At 29.4% G+C, this 14046-nt stretch overlaps 1 long non-coding RNA gene across 1 annotated transcript in view; it reads right to left on the bottom strand.

Annotated features, from left to right (window-relative positions):
• Positions 1 to 7199, bottom strand: part of LOC136795311 (uncharacterized) — a 707978-nt gene extending 700779 nt beyond the window's left edge. The window contains exon 1 of the long non-coding RNA XR_010842895.1: positions 6418 to 7199. This is a non-coding gene — a long non-coding RNA (uncharacterized lncRNA). The remainder of the gene's footprint in view (positions 1 to 6417) is intronic.
• Positions 7200 to 14046: the final 6847 nt, after the last annotated feature.

The raw sequence follows: 14046 nt of genomic DNA, 5'->3' as shown, positions 1-14046 counted from the left end.
TAACATCATTAAATGAAACTGTAGGGCAGTCGGTAGGTTTACGACGAAGGGTAAAGGTGATTTGATGGGATTTGTTGGAATTTATCTCAATCCTCCAACTACGACACCAATCTTCGAAGGCTGTGATATGTCATGAATTTACGAGGAGAAGATGGTTGGGGGTGCGGTCAAAATGAAACACATATACGTTGGTGTAACCTATTTAATTGTGCCAAAGTTTCGTCTAGAGTTTCTAGACTTCTTCAGGGCTAAGAACAGAACAAGATAACAACCATAATAAGTATAGAAAATAAAAAAGAATATATAAACAGAATGACATAAAATGAATAATTTTACAGAATAGAATTAATAAAATGAAGTGATGTGAGAAGTGGGAAATAAAATGTAAACATAGGTAATAAAAAGTGGGTAAAATAACATAATTAAGGAAATAAAATAAAAATGAAGTTATATAATGCAAAGAAGTATGAACATATTAACATTAGAAATTTTAAAACCAAGCTCCCCGAGTTTCTGGCGAGTCACTATAGATGATAGATGTGGCCTGGCGTTGTCAACAATAAAGGTCCGAATTAAGTATGTGGCCATATGGAAGCAACTCATAATAAATGATTCCTTTCCAGTCCCACCAAATGCACAGAAGAACTTTACTTATATGTTGCATCTTTATCAATTATTATGGTAAAATATATTTATAATAAAACTAGTTTCGAAGAAGTGATAAGATTGTATATAAACTTAAAAATAAATAAATTATTTAAAATATTTATATTTTATTTACAATATTTTTATAATAATTATAACAAAGGCTTAGCGAACATGAAGGTTCGATGCCGATACCACAAATCGCTCTCAATATACATAGTCACGCCCCTCCAAAACCTAATCTATTAAATAAGTTTTAACGCAATCCTCCCATCTACATTACGGTCTACCCCTCGGACCTTTACCCGTCGGTTCAGTGATTATTAACAAGAAAAAAAAGGCAGTTATTTCACCCCAATTCTTGATTACTTCAATGAAAATTATAATATAATTAAAGGTATAATTACTAGTCAAAATTGATGTGTGTGCCAAGTATAGGTAGGGATAATAAAAAATGGCGCTTGTTTCAAAACCTTTAAAAAACATTAATTTTTCATTCGGAGCTATCTTAAAAACTGCCAACAACACTAGAAAATCTAAAAGAACTTTATTTAAAGAAGAATAAATTTGCTGAAATATGAGCCCTAATATAAGCTATTTACGTCCAATAGTTCTCGAGATATAGCCTTTTAAAAAGCAACGTTTCATAAAAATGTACTGAAATATCAGGAGTTAGTTAATTTATTTTGGGAAATCTCTATCTCAGAAACTCTGAGACGTACAGATGTATATGATCACTCAAATTAAAGCTAGTTAAATTTGTAAAGTAGTTAACATTTATCTTCGTAGAAGTAGTAATTTTCATGATATTTGACATAATATATTTACAAAATTTTAATTTCTAGTTGTTCGGATAAAATGTTATATTATTGAAAATATATATCTCAGAAACCACGAGACGTACATCGTTTACCAGCACTCAAAATGACAGCGAACTAGAAGGTTCAAACCCGATACCAGTAATCTGTCTCTCCATACATCCGTCAAGTGACGCCTTTCTAAACCCAAATCTACTAAAGTAGTCTTTATGTAAACCACCCATCTACGTTTCAGTCTACCTCTCGCTTCAGTGTTAGTAATCAATTACTCAGGGATCCCGTTCGTTACTACATTCAACAACCTCACACGCCCATCTTATTCGCCAAACTACTATAAACTGAATTATATTTACCGAATACAGGTTTCTCAATTCGGCGTTGTGTAGCCTTCTCTTTCCAGCTAACCCTTCCTTGTTCTCGGATATTTAACGTGGTACTTTAATTTCAAAAACCTTAAGGCGCTGTTCTTTCCTCAGTGTAAGAGCCACGTTTCGCATCCATAAAGAACAGTGGAAAGGATACAATTTTTGTAAATTCTTATTTTTAAGATGTTGGACAGAAGGCGCCTTCGAGATTGAAAAAAAACAAGCCCTTTCAACCTTCAACCTAGCTTTTATTTTCTCATCAATTACGTTTTTTCTGGTTACTGTATGACCTAAATACTTAAACCTCCCAACCTTTTCAAATGTGTTTCCTCCTACATCACCGAAATTGTGTCCGACATATATTTTGTTTTATCCCTATTTATTTCAAGACCTACTTTCTTAGTTATATTCTGTTGCTAGATTAATAAGATAGGTGATAAAGAATCGCCTTGTTTTAAACCCGACCGAACCTAGAACTTATCAGAATAATGATTAACTATTCGTACCTTATTAAACGTTTCGGTGTCATGGACATCCTTACTAGATTTACTAACTTATTTGGTATCCCCTGTTCAAAATATTATACAGCTTCTGCTGGGCAATAGAATCGTGAGACTTTTTAATATTAGGACATTTTTTCTTTAATTGTGATTTATATATTATTACTATACATATTATTGAAAGTATATAAGTCCTATATACGAATATATCTTATCTAACATTATCGTCTACCAATTCGATAATTTTTGTAATAACAATTATTACAAAGACTTATTCAAAATCAACAGTGTCGATCAACTTTATTGAAGATAAAAAATAATTGGTCCTTGAAAAATTATAATTAAATAATATTTTTTTTTTTTTGTGAGAGCGAAAATTTCCGACTTCTTGTTTATTTTAGATTCCTGACTACAACATGTAAACACTATTCAACTACTAGCTAAAGTTGATTTTAAATCAACTCTTGAGATCTAAAGAGACATTGTAAAATAAAATTCTTTGTGAAAAACCTTTCTAAAGAATAACAAAAACAAGGTACGGATAGAAAACTATTAAAATAACAACTCGAATAATCTAAAATAAGAATAAAGTGAACAGATTGACACTCAGGGAAATGATGTACAAAAAAAAAAGTATATATATATTCATGTAGGTAATTGGTTTGTCGATATTACGGCAGAGCGCGATTGTCCCGGCATCCTCCAAATTACCCATTCAATAACACGTCAAACCTCACTTGACGCCAATTGGTCTGTTTGTATTCCAACTGGCGAGAGATCTAGAAATAAGTTCTTTGATGATCGTTTTAACTCACATACAGCCGAAAATTTAAGAAATTATGGTAAAGAAAACCTTCAATATTAATTTAGCTCAAACATTAGATATAAACTAATACGCAACAACTTTATAAATTAAATGCGTGCCTTTGATAACGGCACATCTTACATATTGTTATTTTTACAGGAGAGTTTTGCCATTTTTTCATACATACATTTTCTTCTTCACTCATATATATATATATATATATATATGACTATAAAAGGCCTATCTGGACATTTACGGAGCTGAGCTTTAGGGCTCTACTAAACCTTCGAAATCCTTTCGCATCCAATCCTTACAATCCAAAATCCTCAATGCTCCTTACTTTGTCACACATAAAAGCATCCATAAAGACCTTAATGTTCCATATGTTACGGATCTAGCCCGAACCAGATATCACTCCTCCCATTACAAACTCCCTTACCACTCACACCCATCAGTTTCTAACTTTGCTTCCTCTTCCATTCCTGCTGATCCTATGAAGGGGAAGGAAAGAAATCGCCTCAAAACTAGAAATATTATTAGAGTACTACTAAGAGATAGTTTTTGTACATGAATGTATTTTTTTTCTTACAAATTTACTAGTTGTATTTTAATGTAAATACAGTTGTAATAAATACCAATAAATAAATAAACAAATCATTTTTTCAAGTATTGACGTCAAACCTTATTTTATTATACTAATTTTATTGTATTAGATATATGTGTCTTTTAGCACTAAAGATACTAAATAAATGTATTGTGCCAGTCTTTACGAACCATTTTTCAAGAACCATTTTTTTTTTTTTTTTATACAGAAAAAGCATCTTCGAACTAACCAAGTTATTTTTTAAATCAAATTTTATCCAATCAAGTCTCAAAACAATCTATATTTCTTTACAAGTCCAACGTTTCGGCCAATTTGCCCATCCGCAAGGACAATCTTAGAGTTTTACAACCACATAAATTAAAAAAAAATGTATGCAGGCCATCAGGTCAATAATTTCGGTCCAAAATTACCAACCAAAATATAAATATTGTTGTGATAAAGTATAATAGTGTAAATTGACTGTGAATAAAAATTTTAAAGTTAATGTGAAGATTTGACGAAATAGGGTAATTTCGCCGAATTGGCGGAAACGTGGGACTTATAAAAAACTTTACATTGTTTTGGGACTTAAATTGGATAAAATTTATTTTATATAAACATTGATAACCAGTCTCAAGAAACTGAAAAGATTATATATAACCAAGTTAAATTTTCATTGTAAATTATAAAATAATTAAAGAAAAGTTGAATAATAACAGAAATTATAAAAATTTGATTTGAAAAAATTGAAAAGAATCTTATATCATTAGAATCAAAAAATAAAAAAATTTCTGTTTATTACAGAATGAATAGTAGATTTTTTTTCGTAGAGGCGAAGAACCATTTTTCGAGTAGATGCGCATTATGTTCATAAATGTTTAAACACGCAAAACAGCGCTATAACATAAGGCTTTACTTTTTAATTATTTTTTTTTTAAATAATTACAAAATCGAAGTAATAAAATGAAATTAATTACGTCATTTGTTGCGTTTACGATGTTTTTTTATTAATCTTGGCACAGAACAACCAATCTAATTTAATCCACACCCAATTCGCCTTCCTGTCATACACAAGTAACGTTTGTTGATTTCAACTCAAAAATCGTCAAAACATGTCACTGTTTACGAAAAATAAAATTTCTTCCAGCTTGTCGTAAAGCAAAATGTGCAAAATTCAAAAAAATATATAAAAAAAAAACCTTTAGAAAATACAGAAACAACTAAACTTCAAGAAAGATTGAGTACAGTTTCATACTAGCATATCATAATGTTCCACCTTCTATGGTGAAAATCAAATATCCTTGGAACAGGTTCAGCAAAAAATCTGAAACTTTTTTTTATGCCACTATTCAAACAATTTGTTGTACCAACTTAAAGTACTTTGAAAAAAATAATCTTTAGATACGCAATACAATTTAATAAGAGTGAAAATGATCATGTAAAATTGAATTTATACAATTTTGTGCTTTCTTAGCACTTAATTAACTTTTTTTTCAATACTTTTCCGCCGGGTTATTTGAGTTTCTGAGTAAGCAGGATTCTACAATGAATATTTCAAAAATGAGGGATATGTAGCCAATAATAATATTTTATTCCTATGAGCTAATAAAATTATTGAAGAGAAATTTTATAAAATTACTAAACTTAGTGGAGGCCCAACAAAATATAATTAACATTTTTTTTTTTAATGTTAAGTAATCATATAAATTGATCAATAATCAAAACATATTTGATTAAAATAAAAGAAAGAACCTTAATTGATAATATAGGATTATAGGAATACACAATTTAAAAAATAAAATAAAATGTCTTTTAAAAGACAAAGTCGTAATTTGATAGCATCGCCGGTTTTTGCAAAATAATAGTTTTTTTTTAATCAATTAAATCGTAAAATATAATTAAATGAGCTCATCATACTTTGATTTTTATTATTAATACCATAACAAATAAAAAACACAACAATATACTACTGGAATTGAGGGATTTGGGATGAAACGAACGTTCCGGAGGTAAACAACGTACTCGAGAGGATTAGAGATAAGGTTGGGATAATACTCAATAGCGCTGGACAGTAAACATACATTTAACATTATGTTAGTAATGTAAAACATTAATTTTAACCGTTATTTTAATTTTAATTTCACAGCTAGTGAAAATAATTATAATTTAACAAACTCTAAGTTCAGGAAATAAATAATTATTTTGACAAGAATCTTCTAAGAACAAATAACATTTTGAAAACAATAAAATCATTGCAAGGAATTTTTTTAAAAATTAATTTTAAAAAAAGATGTGTCAGTAATTAAATTGTAAAATTATCATATTCTAAATGAAAATTAAAAAAAGTCTTTTAATCAACTATCAGTGGAACAGGCAAGCTTATGTGACACATGCAACCACAAAATGTAGTAATTAAACCAATTAAAAGCAGAACAAATACATTAGACTTAATGAACCTTTAAAATGGTACAATAGAAAAAATTTAAGCATTCAATTAACACTATAATAATCTGTATATTTTCGGTAAGATTATTTCTTTTATATATCCAAAAATGAATATAATTAACAAATATTTATATATATATTTTTTATTATTATTTGGTAAGGTACTGAAACGTACACAAATCATACAAATAAAATTACTGTCACTGCTACTGAATAATTTTAAATTATAATAAAAAATAACAATTATTGTACTCACCACAATAGTATGTTATCCAAGCTGCAGGTTTCCATAAGAATTGAAGATCCAACAATTTGCACAAAGATTTATCTTCTTCCACATACACTTTCTTGTTTTTAACATCACAATTACACACATACTTTAATGATTAAAAAAAAAAAAAGCACTTAAACAATTTTTGTGACTGCGGTAAAAATACACTTTTTCGAATACAATGGCAAATAAATTGTTACAATAATTTATTTTTTAATTTCATAAAATATCTATGATAAACTTTAGATAACAAAAGTTAATTTAAAAAAAAAATTAAAAATTAATTAAACATAACTATACCCAATAACATACATTTAAAACCTTGACAAAAGATAAAAAAATTAAACAGTTTAACATTTAAATTAAGACAATATTGATAACCTTCCACCAACCAAAATGTAGGTTATAGCTAGTTTGAATGGGGACGAGAAGGTAAATAAAAATTTAGTAAACGACATTTCTGTCAGAAAATAAAGGTTGAGATAACCTCTTAAGGTAATTTGGTTAAATATGAAAAATTAACTAAAAGAAATTTTAAAAAATGGGGTTTGTTTCTAAGTCAGCAGACTTAAAATTGGATATTTTAATTAGAAATAATATTAAAAGAAGTTGATATACTCACTGAACAAAAGAACCATTAATGATTTACCCACATACTAACCTAAGAAACGTCTCTACGTAATGGTAACCACGTATTTCAAGATTCTAACACATTTTAACCCGGAGGCAGAGCAATAATAATGCCACAGCTGCCATCTTGGATTTAGCCGCCTCTCTAAGGCCGTTGTTACAGTGGCCACCATTGGTCGGCTAGATGTTGACCGCCAATAGAATGTTCTTTCCTATTGGCCCTTCAGGAGGAGGGACCAGGCCTTAGTTCCCCGGGAATTTCAAACTTCCATTCTTCCCAGAAAGCATTTCCTTATTATGTCACTGGAGGGAGTTAGTTTCTTTTATGGAATTAGTTAATTCTATGTCTTATCAAATTAAATATATGTTGATACAGAAGATTCTCTTTTTAAAAATCTGTCAAATAAACGTAGTTTATCTATTTTACAGCAAGACATTGTAAAAAAACTACAATATCAATTACTTATAACGTTCTTTAATATTAAAAAGTAATTACAATTTTGTTCCACTGTCCGACTATCCTGCTTAATTAAAATTGAAAAACAAAATAGTTCCAAATTCATATTTTTTTTTCCCAGGACGTTTCGGGGATACTGTTTCTCCCTCCTCAGCTTCCGCAGTTTAATATTTTTTGTTTTTAAATAAGCATTTCCGAAATCGTATACAATCAATTAATTTTATTAATAATTATTAAAAGAAAAACAGTCTAAGTAATTTAACAATTAAATAATTGATAATATGTAATTGTAGAAATGCTAATTTTAAAAAATATATTTTTAAAAAAAGACAGAAAAAAAATTATAAATATTTATTTTCCGATGTTTCGCCAATCAACTTCATCAGCGCTGTTCCAGTTGACAGCTATTGAAACAGTTTTTCTAAACGACTCGAGTAAGAAACTCTTCCGGAGCTTCCCTGATGAAGGTCTGAAATTCAGGTCGAAACGTTCGCACAAAAAAATTAATTTTTACTCCTGACCATCTTCACCTCATATTAACCTACTGTCAATTCTTATCATCTCTGTATAATCTAGTTCAAAACAGTTAGTAAAATGCAGTGTTGTACGTAAAAGAAATGTAATTTATATTCATAAACTAAATAAAACTAAGCGAATTTAAAAAACGGGTTATACTGGTTTATGATCAGTTAAATATTTCTAAACCACCCCTAAATAACTGATCGGAGAATAAAGATAATATCAAAAACCTTATCTACACTGCCACATTACGAAAAGTAATGACAAGGTACATGTGTTGCACATTTATGCCAATCAATAAAACAAATTAATATAAAATAAATGCCGCTTGAAGAAGATTTTAATTTTATATTATGATTGCAATATTAAAAGTAGAAAACATCTGCCAAGTAGGTCAGTGTAGATTTCTCGTCATATCTATCAGGTAGTACATAAGGAAAAACAAATGTGTAAGCATACCTGCTTACTCACTAAACTAACCCGATCCAAATGATTAAGCAAACATCAGCTTTAATTATTAATCTCTTTCTCAGTCATCATTCCCTAAAATATCTTGCTCAAGTAAACGAGCCACCACATGTGGTGCTAATTCTCTCCATGTTTTTGTTTAGTTGGACTTATTTACAATTCTAAATTTTTTAAAATAATATTCGTGTGTGTGTTCAAAAATTGATTTTTTTTATCGAACGAATCCTTTAAAAACAATGAAAATTTGAAATAAAAGTTATTGAAGTTGTACGCGCATATCGTGAAATACTTCTTAGATAAACGAAAAATAGTTTTATGTATGTACACTGTTTTGTCCCACTTCCAATTCGGCTTCCAAGGAACCGAACCTGAGATAAATACGCGTAGGTCCTCATCAAATTTGAAAAAAGAAAAATGATTTTTTAAATAAAATTTTGAAACAAAAAAAAAAGGAAACATAAGAACCTAACAGATAATATAAATACATAAGTAGTATTGAAGAAAATGTATAGTGCAATATGATAAGAATATTGAAACTGTATATAATAATATAGAGAATATAGTAATATAAAAATTAAGAATGAAAAAAGAAAATAACACAGACATGAAAATCGACTAAATAAATATATCTACACAATTAGAAATTACTGAAAATTTAAGTAATATAGTAGAAAATATAAAGAAAATGTATGTTATTAATTAAATAAGTATCTTTTCTTTTTAATTTAGTTCTAATATTTATTCTAATTTGGCGGTAAATCAAGGTACAAAACAGTAAAAGAAAACTATTTATTGTTAAGCAACATTTCACCTCACTTTGCAGGGCTGTCTGATTGCAGTTCAACAATCAGATAGCCGACGAAGCCCTGCAAACTGGGGCGAAACGTTGGTTTACAATAGATTTCTTTTACTATTTTGATACCATTATTGAACGCCACTCAGACTATCTTCCTACAATCTACTTCATACGGTCAACTATGTTCTTCCAATTTATTCTAATTGTCCCTTTCTTAAATGATGACAGTTCCGAGAGTCTTTGACCAAGTAGAGTCCCCGCACAATTTAAAATATGGGAGTTCAGTAGGGGGCCTTCAGATTATTTTCTGAAAAGCTTGGAATTTTTTTATAACTTATAGTTATTAATAATCTTAAGTTTAACATGTTAAAACAACATAACATTTAACATGATTCAGAGTCTGTTAATAGGTCTGCTAGATGGAGAATGACGTCACGCAACAGACCAGCTAAGTTGTGTGGTTTTTGTATAGGACGTTTTTTAACTCTAATAAAGTAATGGGCCAAAAACAAGGGGGGGGGGGCAAGGAACAAGTGAGGTGGAGGAAAGATGATGTGAGGAAGCTGTTGGATATTTTATTATCTCGTCAAGATTACAAGGTTACAAAACAAGTTGCCCAAAAAATCCGCTAGGAGCTCTGCATTTGACATGTAACATGAGCTTTAAATTAGACTGCTCACAATCCTATATTTGTAACACTAAGCATTTTCAAACGATTTACATTTCACACAATAACATGAATACTTCTATTATAGTTATAAAAAAACCATGATTGTTAAAATAATTAATTATTCTAATATTTTAATAGTAGTTTACTGCGTGTTCCTATTGTAATGATAAAGACGAATCTTTACATACGCTCTTTATTAGACAAAATAAAATAAAATTACAAAACACAAGACAACGAAAAAAACACATAGTTCTTCATTATTAATTGATCATATGGCGAAAGGTTTCAAATAGGTTTGCCACTATAACAAATGTAAAATAATGAAACATTAAATAAATTATAAATAAAAATAGATCTAAAAGAAATAAAAATGTTGATAATAATTTTGAAAGTGGTAAAATCATTTGCTAACGTCAACTATTGCCGTTAAAGACATTAATAATCTTGCCACCACAGTAGCAATCATTAAAAAGAAAAAAATAATAATTACATGAGTTACTGGAAGATCACTCTGACTTAGACAGTCAAAACACCCCTGACGAAGCACTGCAACTTGGGGCGAAACGTTGGCTCAATAGTTATTACTATTAGAGTTATATTTAACCACACCCGTACCATATTACATTTATTATTACTTAATTAGCAATTAAAATCTATTTTTTTAAGTTCATCGGTTTCTATCACACTATGGAATTATCACCTTTGACTCAAAGACGTATCAGGCACAGGCGATTTTGACGAAGACGGAAAATGTGGGTGAATCAGATTTAAGTAAAAATAAACGAGATCAGTGAATTTTTTCACTATGCTATGATTTTCAAATCGACGATGACCACATTTCAATACATTCTTGACATTTCTTTTAAGTTAACTTCACAGTCCATTTGTCGATCCCTTTATTTCAGAATCATTCGCAACTGAAACCCACCAAAATGGGATCGGTTCGCACTTCGCACCTGTTAGGACGAAAATAGGCGAACTATACAGGCCTAGTGGACGCGGTCCCCCATCGAGTCACGTTTTGGACGAACTGATTTCGTCTATCTAAGAGGATCCAGTAGGCCCATGGGGTGCAGATGGTACTTATCAGGGCGATGACTGCAGGTACTTTTAGTTCTTCACTTTATAAAGAGTACCACAATTTTTAAAAGCATACACTGCGATTTCGAACTGACAGTATAACAAACTGTTATTGGTTAAAATAATGGCCAAAATTGGTCACTGCTTGGTCTACTAGTAACACTGGAGTTACTACAGAGGAGTACCTAGCGCATCACGGAACCCTGGGCCTTTGGTGTAAAGCTAGTGACTTATACTATTTTGTATGCTAGATCTACGCATTTGATTTCACTTACTATATATTCCATTGGCATGTCATAGAACAAGAGCCGGGGTGAAAAAAGGTGAATATCACCCAAGAAAAGTATGTACAATTACAAGTCAAAATTGATGAGTCTGGCAAGTATAGGTAGGGGGAAAAATGGCGGCTGTTTCAAAGCGATAAAAAAAAAATAATTTTTCATTCGGAGCTCTATATCTTAAAAAGTAGGAACAACACAAGAAAACCTAAGAGAACGTCATTTAAAGAAGAGTAAATTTGCTAAAATATGAGCCCTAATAGAGCTGTTTACGTTCAATAGTATTCGGGAAATAGCTTTTTGCAAAGCAACATTTCATAAAAAATGCAATAAAAAATCAGTAGTTTGTGAATTTATTTTGAGAAATCTATATCTCAAAAAACATTCAATGCACAGATGTCTATTATCACTCAAATTAAAGCTAGTTAGATGTACTAAAAAGTAGTTTATGACGTTTATATTTTTAGATGTAGTAGTTTTCATGATATTTGACAAAATGTTTATGTCTAGTTGTCCAGACAAACATTTTGATTTAAGAGAAAATATATCTCAGAAATCATAAAACGTACATTTATCTGCCAGCACTCAAAATAAAGGTAATTTAACTTACTATAAAGTAGTTTATGACACATATCTTTGTAGGGATTTTAATGATATTCGCTTATGATTATAAATTTGGTCCGAACAATTATAAATTTATTTATTTTGTTAAATATCATAAAAAAACTTGTACTACAAAGATAAACGTCATATAGTACATTTGACTAGTTTTAATTTGAATACTAATAGACATCTGTTCTACGAATGGTTTTTGTAATATAAATTTCTCAAAATAAATTTACTAACTACTAATTTATCAGTGCACTTTTTTACAAAATTTTGCTTTTAAAAAAAATATATATCTCGGGAACTATTGAACGTAAATTGCTCTATTAGGGCTCATAATTTAGCAAAGTAACTCCAATTTAAATAAGGTTTTTTTTTTAGCTTTTCTATTGCTGTTGTTGGTAGTTTTAATGATATAGAGCTCCTATTGAAAAATTGATATTTTTTACGTTTTGAAACAGCCGCCATTTTTTATTCCCTCTACCTATACTAGGCAGACTCATCAATTTTGGCTAGTAATTATACATAATTTTCATTAAAGCAATAAAAAAATTGGGTGAAATAATTGCCTTTTTTCTCCTCTTGGGTTGTTGTACTATAAGTTAAGGTAAAAATGGCTTTGGGTTATAAATACAGTGTAATTTGATTTACCCAGTTTTCCTAATAGGCATGTTTAAAATGACACTTCCCTTATTTATATGACGAAAATGTTAGAAAAAATCGCATATTTTTCATACTTTTAATTTTGAAAACAATACAAAACTTATAACTTAAAAAAAAAAAAAAGGATACAGAGAACGGGGAGGGACCGCTATACAAGGAGTGAATTTATTTCATTAGGAAACATCCATAGGATACCTGTTTTAGTGACAAAATCTTAGGACCCTTGATGTCCCAACTATATAGATAACACTGTATTTTGTAGACCGAGACCAAAAGCCCAAGAGGAGAAAAAAGGCAATTATTTCACCTCAATGTTTTATTGCTTCAATGAAAACTATGTATAATAACTAGCCAAAATTTATGAGTCTGCCTAGTATTGGTAGAGGGAATAAAAAAATGACGGCTGTTTCAAAACGTAAAAAATATCAATTTTACAATAGGAGCTCTATATCTTTAAAACTACCAACAATAGAAAACCTTATTTAAATTAGTGTTAATTTGCTAAATTATGAGCCCTAAAAGAGCAATTTACGTTCAATAGTTCTCAAGATATTTCTTTTTAAAAGAAAAAGTTCGTAAAAAATGCATTGATAAATTAGTAGTTAGTAAATTTATTTTGAGAAATTTATATCACAAAAACCATTCGTAGAACAGTTGTCTAATAGTATTCAAATTAAAACTAGTTAAATGTACTATATGACGTTTATCTTTGTAGTACAAGTTTTTTATGATATTTAACAAAATAAATGAATTTATAATTGTTCGGACCAAATTTATAATCATAAATCATAAAAACTACTACCCCTACAAAGATATGTGTCATAAACAGCTTTATAGTAAGTTAAATTACCTTTATTTTGAGTGCTGGCAGATATCTGTACGTCTTAAGGTTTCTAAGATATATTTTTTCATATATTAAAATGTTTGTGTGATTAACTGGAAATCAACATTTTGTCGAATATCATGAAAACTACTTCTAAAAAGATAAACGTCATAAACTACTTTTTTGTAAATCTCACTAGCTTTAATTTGAGTGCTAATAGACATTTGTAGGTCGAATGTTTTTTGAGATATAGATTTCTAAAAAATAAATTCACTAATTACTGATTTTTGAGTTCATGTTGTATGAAATGTTGCTTTATAAAAAACTGTACCTCGCGAACTATTGAACATAAATAGAGCATAAATTAGGGCTCATATTTTAGGACATTTAATTTACTTTAAATGATGCTTTCTTAGTGATGTTGTTAGTTTTAAAGATATAGAGCTCAGAATGAAAAAAAATTTTTTAACGTTTTGAAACAGCCGCCAATTTTATTCCTATACTTAGCTGACACTTCAATTCTGATTAGCTGTACATAGTTTTCATTAAATTAATAAAAAATTGGGGTAAAATAACTGCCTTATATTCACCACGGCTCTTGAATTATTACCTGAATGTAGTATA

Source organism: Halyomorpha halys, unplaced genomic scaffold (assembly GCF_000696795.3).
Source record: "Halyomorpha halys isolate HHAL.00 unplaced genomic scaffold, Hhal_1.1 Scaffold22.1, whole genome shotgun sequence".
In the NCBI taxonomy this organism is placed as follows: domain Eukaryota; kingdom Metazoa; phylum Arthropoda; class Insecta; order Hemiptera; family Pentatomidae; genus Halyomorpha; species Halyomorpha halys.
The sequence above is the reverse complement of the archived record's forward strand: the minus strand, read 5'-3'. Positions and strand labels throughout refer to the sequence as shown.